This window comes from Manis javanica, chromosome X (genome assembly GCF_040802235.1).
Source record: "Manis javanica isolate MJ-LG chromosome X, MJ_LKY, whole genome shotgun sequence".
In the NCBI taxonomy this organism is placed as follows: domain Eukaryota; kingdom Metazoa; phylum Chordata; class Mammalia; order Pholidota; family Manidae; genus Manis; species Manis javanica.
The window spans coordinates 49,608,572-49,625,615 of NC_133174.1; positions in this window are offsets into that span (position 1 = coordinate 49,608,572).

The window sequence follows — 17,044 nt, forward strand, 5'->3', positions numbered from 1 at the left end:
AATGCTTTATTTCCCTTGCTGGTAGCTCAGCACTGCAGTGAGTTTTGCTGTGCACCCACCCAGCTGCCTGGCCTGCATGGCCCAGCAGTGGTCAGACATTGTTGCCTTGCAGGAAGTGGGGGGCTTTCCCAGCATTTCCAACCCTCTCCGAGCTCAACTGATGAGGCACCTATAAGAGCAAGCTCCAACTGCTCCATCACCCTTGCTGGCAGATAGGCCCCCACGGTGGCACTCCACTCTGCACACTGACTGACCACCCTACCAGCACAACAGTGGCCACCATTGCTACCCAACAGGGAGAGGGGAACCCTGCACACAAGAATCCCACACAGGACACAAACTGTTCACAGAGAGGAACCGTCAGCCTCTGCTGATGGATATCAGACACTGTCAGCAGGCAAACAGAAATGTTGCCCTGTCTGGAGCCCACCAACAGCAACTATGGATCCTTTGCAAAGGAGAACCAGGCAACAGACAAAAAAGATTCTTGAGCTTCTGGGCACTACAGGACACCTTATCCATAAAGTCTTACTTTTTAGATCTGGAGACACAGTGGAGAAACACACACATAAAGACAAAATGAGAAGGTAGAGGAAAATATTCCAAACAAAAGAAGGCAAGACACAAGAAAAAGGCCTAAATGAAACAGAGATTACCAGTCTTCTTGAAAAAGATGTAAAGTAACACTAGATGCTCACAGACCTGGGGAAAACAATTGGTGATTAAAGTAAGAATATCAAAAAAGAGAAATTTTGAAAAAGCCCCTCAGAGATGAAGAATGTAACAAATGAAAAATACAATGGAGGGTATGAATAGTAAGCTGCTGGAAATAGAGGAGAGAACCAATGAGATGGAAATTAAAGAATAAGAAAACAACCAAGCTGAGGAACAGAGAGAAAAAAGAATTTCTAAAAATGAGAAGATGCTAATAAAGCTGTGTGACAACTCCAAATGAAACCATATTCACATAATATGGGTCTCTGAAGGAGAAAAGAAACATAAAGCAGTACAAAGTCTCATTTAAGAAATAAAACCTGAAAACTTCCTAAATCTGGGTAAGGAAATAAACACCCAGGACCTTGAGGCACAAAATGCACCTAACAAAAGGAGCCACCACTGAAAGACAATACCAAGACATATAGTAATTAAAATGGCAAATATTAAAGATATAAACAGAATCTTAAAATCAGCAAGAGAGAGGTAGACAGTTACTTATAAAGGAAAACTCCAGAAGGCTATCAGGAGATTTCTCAGCAGAAATAATACACACCAGAAAGGAGTAGCGTGAAAAACAATGTATTAAAAGGAAAGAACCTACAACCAAGACTCTTCTACCAAGCAAGGTTATTCAGAATTGAAGGAGATGAAAAGTTTCCCAGAAAAACAAAGAATAAAAGAATCAATCACCACTAAACAGGCCTTATAAGATATGATACAGAGACTTCTGTAGATAGAAATGTTCTTATGCCTAAATATTATTAATCAGTGAAAATAAATCTTCAGTAAATGTAGAAGACCAATTACCCACTAAGCAAGTGTGAAGTTATAAAAACAAAAGTAGTAAACTCAAATATACACAAAAGCAGTCACTGGATACACAAAACTGTAGCTTATGACGTCTTACATGTAAAGTGTGGAGGTGAAAGAAAAACCTTACATAAACTACAAAATCAATCCTATTCCAAATACAAACAACTTTTTTTTAAAGAATCCTAGATTAACACTAAAAAAATCAAATTAAAAAAGAAGTGTATAAGAAAGGAACAAAGAATAGAGACCAACTACAGAAACAACCAGAAAACAATGAATAAAGTAGCAATAAGTACATACCTATCAATAAATACCTTAAATGTAAATGGACTACTTCTACCAATCAAAAGACATAGTAGGGTAGAATCGATAAAGTAACAAGACAAAACTGTATGCTGCCTACAAGAGACTCATTATACCTAAAGACATACATAGACTGAAAGTGAAGGGATGGAAAACATCATTCATGCAAATAAAAGGGAGAAAAAGCAGAAGTAGAAGTACTTAGGAAAAAAAGGCTTCAAAACAAAAAAAGTAACAAGACATAAAAAGGACATTACATAATGATAAGATAGTCAGTCCAATAAGAGGATATAACAACTGTAAATATCTATGCACTCAACATATGAAAACCTAAATTTATAAAACAAATTCTAACAGGCCTAAAAAGGGAAATAGAAAGCAACATAATCATATTAGGGAATTTTAATATCACAATTACATCAATGGACACATTGTCCACACAGAAAATAAAGAAAAAGAGTCACTGAATGACACATTAGGCCAGATGGACTTAACAGATAAATACAGGACTTTGCATCCCAAAACAGCAGGATAAACATTTTACTTAAGTGAAGATGGAATATTCTCCAGAATAGATAACATATTAGGACACAAAAAGAGCCTCAATAACTTCAAAATAGTTGAAATTGTGTCAAGCATTTTCCCAGAACACAATGTAATGAAACCAGAAATCAATTAAGTAAACAAAAATAATCCCACAAACACATGGAGTCCAAACAACATGATTCCAGATACTTAATGAACCAATAAATGAGTCAAAGAGGAAATAAAATCAATACATGGGGACAAATGAAAACAGAAATACAACACTTCAAAATATGTGTGATGCTGCAAAAGCAGTTCTAGTAAGGAAGTATATGGAAACGTAGGCCTACCTCAAGCAAGAACACTCCCAAATAAAAAATCCATGTGCACAAAGACCTAGAAAAAGAAAAAAAAATGAAACCCAAAGTTTGTAGAAGGAGGGACATAAAAAAGATCAGAGGAGAAATAAAGAGAATAAGAAAACAATAGAAAATAAACAGGTATACTAAGAGATGATTTTTTAAACATACATTTTCCCCCCTGCTTTATTTTGTGAGTATGGGTATATTAATATTTTATGAAAATTTTTACATTGGTAAGAGGAAGCAAAAGGATTAAGATTGGTTGATATTCTGATTTCCTTTGTTACTAAAATACTATATATACAATAAATAACATTTAAAAATAAAGACATTTGAGTCAGAACTGCCTAACAGGGTAAGAAGTATTTATCACAGGTTTGAACTCATATAGTCCTAGGTTTTAATCCCACCTTGATAATTTACCAGCTGTGTGATCTTGGGCAGTTAGTTGACCTGAGTTTGTTCCTTCTTCTGTAAAATGGGAATTCCACCATTGTGGCTGTAATTAATAAAGAATAATGTTGACATTAGATGATTTTTTGAGAAAATAAACAGAATAGACCAACTACTCACCAGACATACCAAGAAAAAGAAGAGAGATGAATAAATAAAACCAGAAATGAAAAATGAGAAGTTACAAATAACACCATAAAAATACAAAGTTATTAGAGAATTCTATGAAAAAGTATATGGCAGTGAATTGGACAACCTAGAAGAAATAGACAAATTCCTAGAAAAGTACAACATTCTAAGACTGAAGCAGGAAGAACCAGAAAAAATCTGAACAGACAAGTTACCAGTAAAGAAACTGAATTGGTAAACAAAATCTCCCAACAAACAAAAGTCTTTGACTAGATCACTTCACAGACGAAGTCTACCAAACATTTAAAGAATAGCTAACAACCATCCTTTGTAATGTAGAGGAGGGAATACTTCCTAAGTCATTTTAGAGGCCAGCATCACTCTACTACCAAAGGGTATAAAGAAAACACAAAGGAAGTAAATTACAGACTAATAATCCTGATGAACATAGATATAAAATCCCTCAACAAAATATTAGCAAACCGGGTGAAGCCAAGATGGTGGTGTGAGTAGAGCAGTGGAAATCTCCTCCCAAAACCACATATATTTAAGAAAATATAACAAAGACAACTCTTCCTAGAATAGAGACCAGAGGACACAGGACAACATCCAGAACACATCCACACCTGCGAGAACCCAGCTCCTCATGAAGGGGGTAAGATACAAGCTCCGGCTCAGAAGGACCCGAGGGACCCTCCCCCCAGCTCCCAGCGGGAGGAGAGGAGTCAGAGAGTGGAGGGAGAGGGAGCCCAGGACTGCTGAACACCCAGCCCCAGCCATCCACACCAGAGCACAGACACAGTGCATGCGTGGGGTGCTGGATACTAGGGAAACAGGGCAGCAAGACCAGTGAGCGGGTCCCTGAGGCTGGTGCTTGAGGACAAAGAAAAGCGAGCAGCTTTTTAAAAAAAATTCTTTATTTAATTATTTTTTTTAATTATTAGTATTTTGTTGTTGTTCCTGTTTTGTTTTGGCGAGTGCTTTTTGGAAGTCTTAGAGGGACAGGGTGGGACACTTAGTCCAGAGGCAAGGAATTTGGGGATCTCTGGGCACTCTAACCCCCTGGGCAGCAGGGAGCCTGGAGGCCCCTCACAGAGATAAACAGCCTCCTGGCCGCTACCCCTCCAATGCGGCTCCACCATTTTGGAGCAGCAGCCCGAGCCAGGCCATGCTCACAGTGACAGCAGAGATAAACTCTATAGCATACGGGCAGGAATTAGAAGTGCTGTCTGCGCACAGCTGCGCAGCACAAGCCACTAGAGGTCGCTGTTCTCCCAGGAGAGAAAGGCCCCAAACCCACAAGAACGGAAATTCTTCCAGCCGTCATGTGTCCCAGCTCTGCAAAGTATTTATATCACCATGAAAAGGCAAAATTACAGGAAAACCAAGATCACAGAGACAACACCAGAGAATGAGACAGACCAAACCAGTCTTCCTGAAAAAGAATTCAAAATAAAAATCATAAACATGCTGACAGAGATGCAGAGAAATATGCAAGAGCAATGGGATGAAGTCCAGAGGGAGATCACAGATGCCAGGAAGGAGATTACAGAAGTGAAGCAAACTCTGGAAGGAATTATAAGCAGAATGGATAAGATGCAAGAGGACATTGATGGAATAGAAACCAGAGAACAGGAACACATAGAAGCTGACATAGAGAGAGATAAAAGGATATCCAGGAATGAAACAATATTAAGAGAACTGTGTGAGCATTCCAAAAGGAACAATATCTGTATTATAGGGGTACCAGAAGAAGAAGAGAGATAAAAAGGGTTAGAAAGTGTCTTTGAAGAAATAATTGCTGGAAACTTCCCCAAACTGGGGGAGGAAATAATCAAACAGATGACGGAAATACACAGAACCCCCAACAGAAAGGACCCAAGGAGGACAACACCAAGACACATAATAATTAAAATGGCAAAGATCAAGGACAAGGACAGAGTTTTAAAAGCAGCTAGAGAGAAAAATGTCACCTATAAAGGAAAATCCATCAGGCTATCATCAGACATCTCGACAGAAACCTTACGGGCCGGAAGAGAATGGCAAGATATATTTAATGCAATGAAACAGAAGGTCCTTGAACCAAGGATACTTTATCCAGCACGATTATCATTTAAATATGATGGAGGGATTAAACAATTCCCATACAAGCAAAAGCTGAGGGAATTTGCCTCCCACAAACCACCTGCACAGGGCATCTTACAGGGACTGCTCCAGAAGGGAGCACTCCTAAAAAAAGCACAGAACAAAACACCCAGCATATGAAGAATGGAGGAGGAGGAATAAGAAGGGAGAGAAGAAAAGAATCTCCAGACAGTGTATATAACAGCTCAGTAAGCGAGCTAAGTTAGGCAGTAAGACACTAAAGAGGCTAACCTTGAACCTTTGATAACCACGAATTTTAAGCCTGCAATGGCAATAAGTACATATCTTTCCATAGTCACCCTAAATGTAAATGGACTTAATGCACCAATCAAAAGACACAGAGTAATAGAATGGATAAAAAAGCAAGACCTGTCTATATGCTGCTTACAAGAAACTCACCTCAAACCTAAGACATGCACAGACTAGAGGTCAAGGGATGGAAAAATATATTTCAGGCAAACAACAGTGAGAAGAAAGCAGGGGTTGCCGTACTAATATCAGACAAAATAGACTTCAAAACAAAGAAAGTAACAAGAGATAAAGAAGGACACTACATAATGATAAAGGGCTCAGTCCAACAAGAGGATATAACCATTCTAAATATATATGCACCCAACACAGGAGCACCAGCATACGTGAAACAAATACTAACAGAACTAAAGGGGAAAATAGACTGCAATGCATTCATTTTAGGAGACTTCAACACACCACTCACCACAAAGGATAGATCCACCGGGCAGAAAATCAGTAAGGACACACAGGCACTGAACAACACAGTGCAACAGGTTGACCTAATAGACATCTATAGAACTCTACATCCAAAAGGAACAGGATATACATTCTTCTCAAGTGCACATGGAACATTCTCCAGAATAGACCACATACCAGCCCACAAAAAAGGCCTCAGCAAAATTCAAAATATTGAAATTCTACCAACCAATTTTTCAGACCACAAAGGTATAAAACTTGAAATAAATTCTACAAGGAAAACAAAAAGGCTCACAAACACATGGAGGCTTAACAACATGCACACTCCTAAATAATCAATGGATCAACGAACAAATTAAAATAGAGATCAGGGAATATATAGAAACAAATGACAACAATAACACAAAGCGCCAACTTCTGTGGGACGCAACAAGAGCAGTCTTAAGAGAAAAGTATACAGCGAAACAGGTACACTTGAAGAAGGAAGAATAATACCAAATGAATAGTCTAACATCACAATTATCGAAACTGGAAAAAGAAGAACAAATGAGGCCTAAAGTCAGCAGAAGAAGGGACATAATAAAGATCAGAGAAGAAATAAATAAAATTGAGAAGAATAAAACAATAGCAAAAATCAATGAAACCAAGAGCTGGTTCTTTGAGAAAATAAACAAAATAGATAAGCCTCTAGCCAAACCTATTCAGAGAAAAAGAGAATCAACACAAATCAACAGAATCAGAAATGAGAATGGAAAAATCACGACAGACTCCACAGAAATACAAAGGATTATTAAAGACTACTATGAAAACCTATATGCAAACAAGCTGGAAAACCTAGAAGAAATGGACAACGTCCTAGAAAAATACAACCTTCCAAGACTGAACAAGGAAGACACACAAAAGTTAAACAAACCAATTATGAGCAAAGAAATTGAAGCGGTAATCAAAAAACTACCCAAGAACAAAACCCCCAGGCCGGACAGATTTACCTCGGAATTTTATCAGACACACAGAGAAGACATAATACCCATCCTCCTTAAAGTTTTCCAAAAAATAGAAGAGGAGGGAATTCCCCCAAACTCATTCTATGAAGCCAACATCACCCTAATACCAAAACCAGGCGAAGACCCCACCAAAAAAGAAAATTACAGACCAATATCCCTGATGAATGTAGATGCAAAAATACTCAATAAAATATTAGCAAACCGAATTCAAAAATATATCAAAAGGATCATACACCATGACCAAGTGGGATTCATCCCAGGGATGCAAGGATGGTATAACATACGAAAATCCATCAACATCATCCACCACATCAAAAAAAAAGAAACACAAAAACCACATGATCATCCCCATAGATGCTGAAAAAGCATTGACAAAATTCAACATCCATTCATGATAAAAACTCTCAGCAAAATGGGTATAGAGGACAAGTACCACAACATAAAAAAAGGCCATATATGACAAACCCACAGCCAACATTATACTGAACAGTGAGAGGCTGAAAGCTTTTCCTGTGCCATTGGGAACAAGAAAGGGATGTCCTCTCTCCCCACTGTTAATTAACATAGTACTGGAGGTCCTTATCCACGGCAATCACACAAAACAAAGAAATACAAGGAATCCAGATTGGTAAAAAAGAAGTTAAACTGTCACTATTTGCAGATGACATAATATTGTACATAAAAATCCCCAAAGACTCGACTCCAAAACTACTAGAACTGATATTGGAATACAGCAAAGTTGCAGGATAAAAAATTAACACACAGAAATCTGTTGCTTTCCTATGTACTAATAATGAACCAATAGAAAGAGACATCAGGAAAACAATTCCATTCAAAATTGGCTCAAAAAGAATAAAATACCTAGGAATAAACCTAACCAAAGAAGTGAAAGGCTTATACTCTGAAAACTACAAGTCACTCTTAAGAGAAATTCAAGGGGACACTAATAAATGGAAACTCATCCCATGCTCATGGCTAGGAAGAATTAATATCGTCAAAATGGCCATCCTGCCTAAAGCAATCTACAGATTTGATGCAATCCCTCTCAAATTACCAGCAACATTCTTCAATGAATTGGAACAAATAATTCAAAAATTCATATGGAAACACCAAAGACCCCGAATAGCCAAAGCAATCCTGAAAAAGAAGAATAAAGTAGGGGGGATCTCACTCCCCAACTTCAAGCTCTGCTACAAAGCCATAGTAATCAAGACAATTTGGTACTGGCACAAGAACAGAGCCACAGACCAGTGGAACAGATTAGAGACCACAGACATTAATGCAAACATATATGGCCAATTAATATTTGATAAAGGAGCCATGGACATTCAATGGCTAAGTGACAGTCTCTTCAACAGATGGTGCTGGCAAAACTGGACAGCTACATGTAGGAGAATGAAACTGGACCATTGTCTAACCCCATACACAAAAGTAAATTCAAAATGGATCAAAGACCTGAATGTAAGTCATGAAACCATAAAACTCTTAGAAAAAAACATAGGCAAAAACCTCTTAGGCATAAACATGAGTGACCTCTTCTTGAACATATATCCCTGGGCAAGGAAAACAACAGCAAAAATGAACAAGTGGGACTATTTTAAGCTGAAATGCTTCTGTACAGCAAAAGACACCATCAATAGAACAAAACGGTACCCTACAGTATGGGAGAATATATTTGTAAATCATAGATCTGATAAAGGCTTGACGTCCAAAATATATAAGGAGCTCACACACCTCAACAAAGAAAAAACAAATAATCCAATTAGAAAATGGGCAGAGGAACTGAACAGACAGTTCTCCAAAAAAGAAATACAGATGGCTAACAGACACATGAAAAGATGCTCCACATTGATAATTATCAGAGAAATGCAAATTAAAACCACAATGAGGCATCACCTCACACCAGTAAGGATGGCTGCCATCCAATAGACAAACAACAACAAATGTTGGCGAGGTTGTGGAGAAAGGGGAACCCTCCTACACTGATGGTGGGAATGTAAATGAGTTCAACCATTGTGGAAAGCAGTATGAAGGTTCCTCAAAATGCTCAAAATAGACTTACCATTTGACCCAGGAATACCACTCATAGGAATTTACCCTAAGAACACAGCACTCCAGTTTGAAAAAGACAGATGCACCCCTATGTTTATCGCAGCACTATTTACAATAGCCAAGAAGTGGAGGCAACCTAAGTGTCCAACAGTAGATGAATGGGTAAAGAAGATGTGGTACATGTACACAATGGAATATTACTCAGCCATAAGAAGAAAACAAATCCTACCATTTGCAACAACATGGAGGGAGCTGGACGGTATTATGCTCAGTGAAATAAGCCAAGTGGAGAAAGGGAAATACCAAATGATTTCACTCATCTGCGGAGTATAAGAACAAAGGAAAAACTGAAGGAACAAAACAGCAGCAGAATCACAGAACCCTAGAATGGACTAACAGGTACCAAATGGAAAGGGACTGGGGAGGATGGATGGGTAGGGAAGGATAAAGGGGGGAAGATGAACGGGGGTATTATGATTTGCAAGCATAATGGGGGGGATGGGAGAAAGGGGAGGCCTGTACAATACAGAGAAGACAAGTAGTGATTCTACAACATTTTGCTATGCTGCTGGACAGTGACTGTAAAGGGGTTTGTGGTGGGGACCTGGTATATGGGAGAGCCTAGTAAACATAATATTCTTCATGTAATTGTACATTAATGATAACAACAAAAAAAAAGAAAAGTGTGATTACTCCCTGAAAGGATAAAACTAACTAAATCAACGATTAATGCATGCTTTAGTTATCCTTAATTTTGATCATTTAAAGGGTGTCGGATGATCAGCTATGGAAATACATTTGTCTGATAATATTACTTTCTCTTAAAAAAATGCAGTTCCTGTGTGGTGATCTCCAATATGTTCTTCACAATGGTATAAAGGTCATATCAAAGTGTGGGCAAAGGGTTTGTTTGTGTTTATACAGAGGATAAAAGCCTAATTTGTCTACCCAGAAAATGAACTAAGATACAATATTAAGAAGAACTTCCAACATCAGCATTCTCTGGAAGACTCATACCAGCAGATATCATCAGAAATCTCAATAAAGATCCAGTCGCTGCTACAGCTGTAGTTGCATTCATCCCACCGGTTCCTGGACTTGCCATTGGAATGAAGAGGAGATATCTAAGCTGACCTGTGCAAATAGTAAAACAACATATTTGACTGGATCTATACTGTCAGAACTCAACCAAGAATTAGGAGAAGTGCAAGTTGCAGCGCTCTTAAATCTTGCCACTATAGACTATCTACTGTTAAAAGAACATATGTGATGTGAACAGTTCCCAGGAATGTGTTGTTTTAATTTGTATGATTTTTCTCAAACTATTGAAATTCAGTTAGACAATATCCATCATATCATTGATAAGTTTTCACAAATGCCAAGGGTGCCTAACTGGTTTTTTTTGGTTTCACTGGATATGGCTGGTAATTGTGGGTCTGCTTTGGTTATGTAGCTGTATTCCTATTATGTTCATGTGTGCACGCAATTTAATTAGTAGTTTGTTAAAACCTATATATGCTTATGTTACACTATAAGAAGATATGTCAAAGAAATAATCAATCTTCCCATGTTTTCTTCCGTCTGCTCCTTCTATAGCTTTTCTTCTTCCTTCCTAATTAAAGCCTTTAAGTAGAATTCGTGCCTCATATCGAAATTACCGAGTATCATAATTCTTCCAAGGGGTAAAGATTCCTCAAGACAAATGCAGGGCATAGAAGCCACAGGGCATAAATCTGCAAAGAAGTAAAAAGCTAACCTTTTCAAACAATATTGCTTCTCCCATTTTACATTTCCCTGTATGGCCCCGGAAGATGGCTGGTTAGCCAGAGACGGGTAAGATTCCTCAAGGGAGGAACAACCTAAGACAGGCACAGTCGCAGGGGGGCCATCAGGTGAGAAATTGGGGATCAACAGTGGTGAGGCTTAGAACCTCACCCCCCGCCCCCTGTTTTGAGAGAAATCTTCTGCATCTGTGGATGTTTTCTTGCCCTTGTCTAGCTTGGATTAATACTTGGTCTATAGGCACACACCTGATCATCTACAATTCCCCTCTTACAGCACTAAACTATGTTTTCTACCTTTATCTTGCATCTATGTAGCACTTCAGCATTTTATTAAAAATAATAATGATAATAACAATAATATTAAGGGAGAAATGTGGCATTCACATATAAATCAAGTATAAAAATCAAAAGAATATTCATATTTGAGCTGATTGTTTATAGTTCATAATGCGTGATCAACACCAAAAGTTTATGTGATAACTGCCCTTGCACTGTTCACCATGGAAGAACTTATCCACTATGTAAGAATTTGTTCAACATGTAAGAACTTGTTCGATATGCTTCAGAAGATTAGAGACTGTTGAGAACTAGGCTTGGGGTTGATTAATGATTGTGCATTGAGTCCCCTATACAGAATTTTATTGTTGTTAACAACCATTTGATCAATAAATATGAGAGATGCCCTCTCAAAAAAAAATATTAGCAAACCAAATCTAAAAATACATCAAAAGGAGCATCCACCATGACCAACTGGGATCCATTCCAAGGATGCAAGAATAGTATAATACTCAAAAATCAATCAATGTGATACACCACATTAACAAAAGGAAGTATAAAAACCATATGATCATTTCAAATGATGTTGAAAAAGCATTTGAAAAAATTCAGTATCTATTTATGTTAAAACCTGTCAATAAAATGGACAAAATGGGTATAGATGGAGCATATCTTGACATAATAAAGGCCATATATCACAAACCCACAACTAATATCATACTCAATGGCAAAAACATGAAAGCTTTCCCTCTAAGATCAAGAAGAAGGGAAGGATTCCCACTCTCACCACTCTTATTCAACATAGTACTGGAAGTCAAAGTCATGGTAATTAGGCAAGAAAAGGAGAAAAAGCACATATAAGTGGATAAAGAAGAAGTAAAACTGTCACTATTTGCAGATAATATTAAATTACATCAAATGTAACGTAGAGATTCCATCAAAAAGCTATTAGAACTAATAACTGGATTCAGCAATGTTTCAGGACACAAAATCAATATACAGAAATCTGTGGCATAGATTCATCAATCCATGGAACAGAATACAGAGCCCAGAAATAAACCCAAGTATATATATTCAACTCATATAATATAAAGGAGCCATGAATATACAGTGGAGAAAAAACAGTCCTTTCAATAAATGGTGCTGGGAAAACTTGACAGATATATGGAAGTGAATGAAAAAGGATTACTGTCTAATTCCATACACAAATGTAACTTTGATGTGGATTACAGACCCAAGTATAAGACGCGAAACCCTAAATCTCATAGAGGAAATCACTGGCAGGAATCTCTTGAACATAAGCAAGAGCAATTTTTTCTTGACATGTCCCCCTGGGCAAAGGAAACAAAAGCAAAAATGAACAAGTGTTACTATATCAAACAAAAATGCTTTTGTACAACAAAGTACACCATCAACAAAGCAAAAAGGCAACATACAGTATCGGAGAATATATTCATAAATATCCTATGAGAGGCTAACATCCAACACATATAAAGAACTCATATACCTCAACACCAAAAAAACAAAAAAGCTGATTTAAAAATAGGCAGAAGGTTTGAATATATACATTTCCAAAAATAAAATACAAACAGCCAACAGGCACATGAAAAGATGAGCCACATAATCAATCATCAGGGAAATGCAAATCAAAACCACAATATCATTTCATACCAGTCAGAATGACACTATCCAAAAGACAAGAAATAACAAGAGATTGTGAGGATGTGGAAAAAAGGAAACCCTCCTACACTCTTGGAATGTAAATGGTACAATCGCTGTGGAAAGCAGTATGAATTTTCCTCACAAAACCAAATATAGAAATGCCATATGACCCCATAACTCCACTTCTAAATAATTACCTGAAGAAAAAAAAAACCCTGATTGTAAAAGATATATGTACCACCATGTCTATTGCCACATTTTTTTACAATAGCCAAGATATGGAAGCAACCAAAGTGTCTATCAATAGATAAATGGTTAAAGAAGAAGTGGTACATATACACAATGAAATATTATTCTGACATAAAGAGAAAGAAATCCTGCCATTTGCAACAACATAGATGGTCTTAGATGGTTTATGCCCCATGAAATAAGCTGGGTAGTGAAAGACAAATAGAATATTATTTAATTTATCTGGAATTTAAGAAAAAAACCAAAACAAAATGAAGAAAATAGAAGCACACTCCTAGAGAAGTAACCTGTGGTTACCATGGGAGTGGGTTTAGATGGGTGGATGAAACTGGGGGAGGTTATAAGGATGTACAAAATCTCAACCATAATATAAATTAGTCACTGGGATGAAAGTACAGCATAGAGAGTATTGCCAATAATTCTGAAACACCTTTCTTTGCTGACAATAAGTATAATACTTGTGGTGAGGATTTAATAATGCATATAATTGTTGAATTACTATGCCATAAAATTGGAGCCAATATAATAATGTATGTCAATTATATCTCAATATATTAAACCAATAACAAACCATTTGGAGTGCCTTCAAAGAAAACTTACAATTAGAAATGCCATATGATTCAGCATTTTATTTTCTAGGTATTTTTTTAATTGCTAGCTCTAAAGGGTATATGAACTATGTTTATTTCTTCATATATTTAAAATAGTGAAGCTATGGTTGCTATTCATTGATAAATGAATGAATACAGGAGACTTGTATATACTTAAAATGGAATATTAGTCATTTAAATGAATGAAATCTTGAATTCATCACATGGATAAATGTCTAGAGTATTATGCTAAATGAAAAATGGCAACAAAGATAAATATTATATGTTTTTTTTATATGTGGACTCTAACAAACACATGTATTAACTATTTAAAAATAGAACCAGACTAATAGTTGCAGATAACAAAGGGGTTGTGGTTTCTAGAGTAGAGAGGGGTAGGAGATGAGTGAAAGAGTTGAGGGTGATTAAGAGATACAATCTTCCAGTTATAAAATACATATATAATTGGATGTAAAGTACAGCATAGGGATTATGTTTAGTAACATAATAATTTCTATGGTGGCAGATGGTAACACTCATTGCTCTTTGCATTTTTTTTTTTGGTATCATTAATCTACAATTACATGATGAACATTATGTTTACTAGGTTCCCCCTGCACCAAGTCCCCCCCAAAAAACCCCATTACAGTCACTGTCCATCAGCATACTAAGATGTAGAATCACAATACTTGTCTTCTCTGTGTTGCACAGCCCTCCCCGTGCCTCCCCCCACATCCCCACATTATACATGCTAATTGTAATGCCCCCTTTCTTTTTCTCCACCCTTATCCCTCCCTTCTCATCCATCCTTCCCAGTCCCTTTCTCTTTGGTAACTGTTAGTCCATTCTTGGGTTCTGTGATTCTTCTGCTATTTTGTTCCTTCAATTTTTTCTTTGTTCGTATACTCCACATATGAGTGAAATCATTTGGTACTTGTCTTTCTCCACCTGGCTTATTTCACTGAGCATAGTACCCTCTAGCTCCATCCATGTTGTTCCAAATGGTAGGATTTGTTTTCTTCTTATCACTGAATAATATTCCATTATGTATATATACCACATTTTCTTTATTCTTTCATCTTCTGATGGACACTTAGATTGTTTCCATTTCTTGGCTATTGTAAATAGTGCTGCAATAAACATAGGGGTGCATCTGTCTTTTTCAAATTGGGCTGCTGTATTCCTAGGGTCAATTCCTAGAAGTGGAATTCCTGGGTCAAATGTTATTTCTACTATGAGCTTTTTGAGGAACCTCCATACTGCTTTCCACAATGGTTGAACTAATTTACATTCCCACCAGCAGTGTAGGAGGGCTCCCCTTTCTCCACAACCTCGCCAACATTTGTTGTTGTTTGTCTTTTGGATGGTGGCCATCCTTACTGGTGTGAGGTGATACCTCATTGTGGTTTTAATTTGCATTTCTCTGATGCTTAGCGATGTGGAGCATCTTTTCATGTGCCTGTTGGCTATCTGAATTTCTTGTTTGGAGAACTTTCTGTTCAGCTCCTTTGCCCATTTTTTAATTGGGTTATTTGCTTTTTGTTTGTAGAGGTGTGTGAGCTCTTTATATATTTTGGATGTCGGCCCTTTATCGGATCTGTCATTCCTGTGCATTTTGTAATGTATAGAATTCTTGAATAATTGTGTTGTATACCTGAATGTAATATATATTTGTATGTCAATGATAATTCCACTAAAAGAAAAAGTTAAGTATGAGAATAATTCTCAATAAGAGCACATAAATAAAGTGCTATTAATTATTTTTTATAAAGAGCAAAACTGATACTCTGGAGCTTAATATTATAACTGAAATGAAAAATTTACTAAAGGGATCATTAGCAGATTCGATCCAGAAAAAGACAAAGCAGCACACTTGGTAATAGGTGAAGTATGATTAACAAGGCTATGGTACAGAAGGGAGAAATGAAAGAGTGGACAGAACATCAGAAACCTATTGTAATAAACACAACAGCAAATGCATAAAGTGAGTTCCAGAAAGAGAGGGGGAAAGAGAAAGGGGAAAAAAGAGTAAGTGAAAAGATATTATGCAAAGCTGGTAGAGAGAGCTTGAATCCTTCTCCCACTTACATACCAAATCTACACCTACACATAGAGCATTTCACACTGAAGAAGAATGAAATCCAAAGTCAACACCATCTATAAAGTGAAGTACAAAAAAACATATTAAGAAAATCAGCAGGAGAGTGTGGGGAACCAAATGACTACATCCTGAATTAGAAAGTTGTAGGGCCTCAGTGCAAGACAGAACACTGCTTCCTCATCATACTGCAAACAGCACAACACGCTTTGCTTATCTATTCACTGGTCGGTGCATAGGGTTTTACTTTCCTTTGAAGTCATGGGAATAGCTATACTTGATTGCCTGCACGTACCCTGCAACATCCTATTTAGCATATAGCCTTCTGATGTACACTACATTGTTTTTCTAAACATATGCTCAATAAATATGAGAGCTTGGGAGCAGTTCGAGGAGACTTCCCTTAGCCTCCCTCTCATCTCTCTTGACTTTCCTATAATCTTGAATAATTCTTTCTGCCACCGCTGACTTTGCTGGACAAAGCCCGCAAATGGTGACCCCAATATGACCGGTTTCACCTGCCCTAACATGGAGACCTTCAACTGACAGAATAAGCACGTTCCAGGAGAGGAATGTGAAACTGTCCAGACTTCAGACAGATCTCATTCCGGTAAGGGACAGCAGTACTAACTTGGGATAGCTGCCAACATGTCTAGTGTTCAATGAGAGTATTTCCGTTTTCCACTTTACTATGGGTCAATGACTAAAGATCAACTTCTATATCTTAGAACACTACAACAGCTTTTAAAGGCAGCTCACTGCACTGTTACCAAAGATCAATTGGTTAAGTTATTACTAACAGCGTGAAAGGTTTGTCCCTGGTTTCCCAATCATGGCACATTTGATTTATAGCTCTGAGAACAAGTTGGTAGAAACCTAAAAAGGAAATATGGAAGAGGGGAAAAATTCAGGCTTCTGTTCTAATAACTTGTACTCTAGTTTGCATGGCTTTATGACGGTTGCATATTTTTCTTGATGAAGAACATATAAAGGAAGAAGATCCATCACCTATGGCACCTCCTATAATGGAATACGACCTCCCTCCTCCTCCGCCTGATTGCTTAAAATCATTACAAATGCTGGAGGTACACAAGCCATCAGTTATACAACAATTTATACAAGAGGGATATACTGCTGGAGAATTTCATGCTTTTCCGGTCATAACCACTGCCAG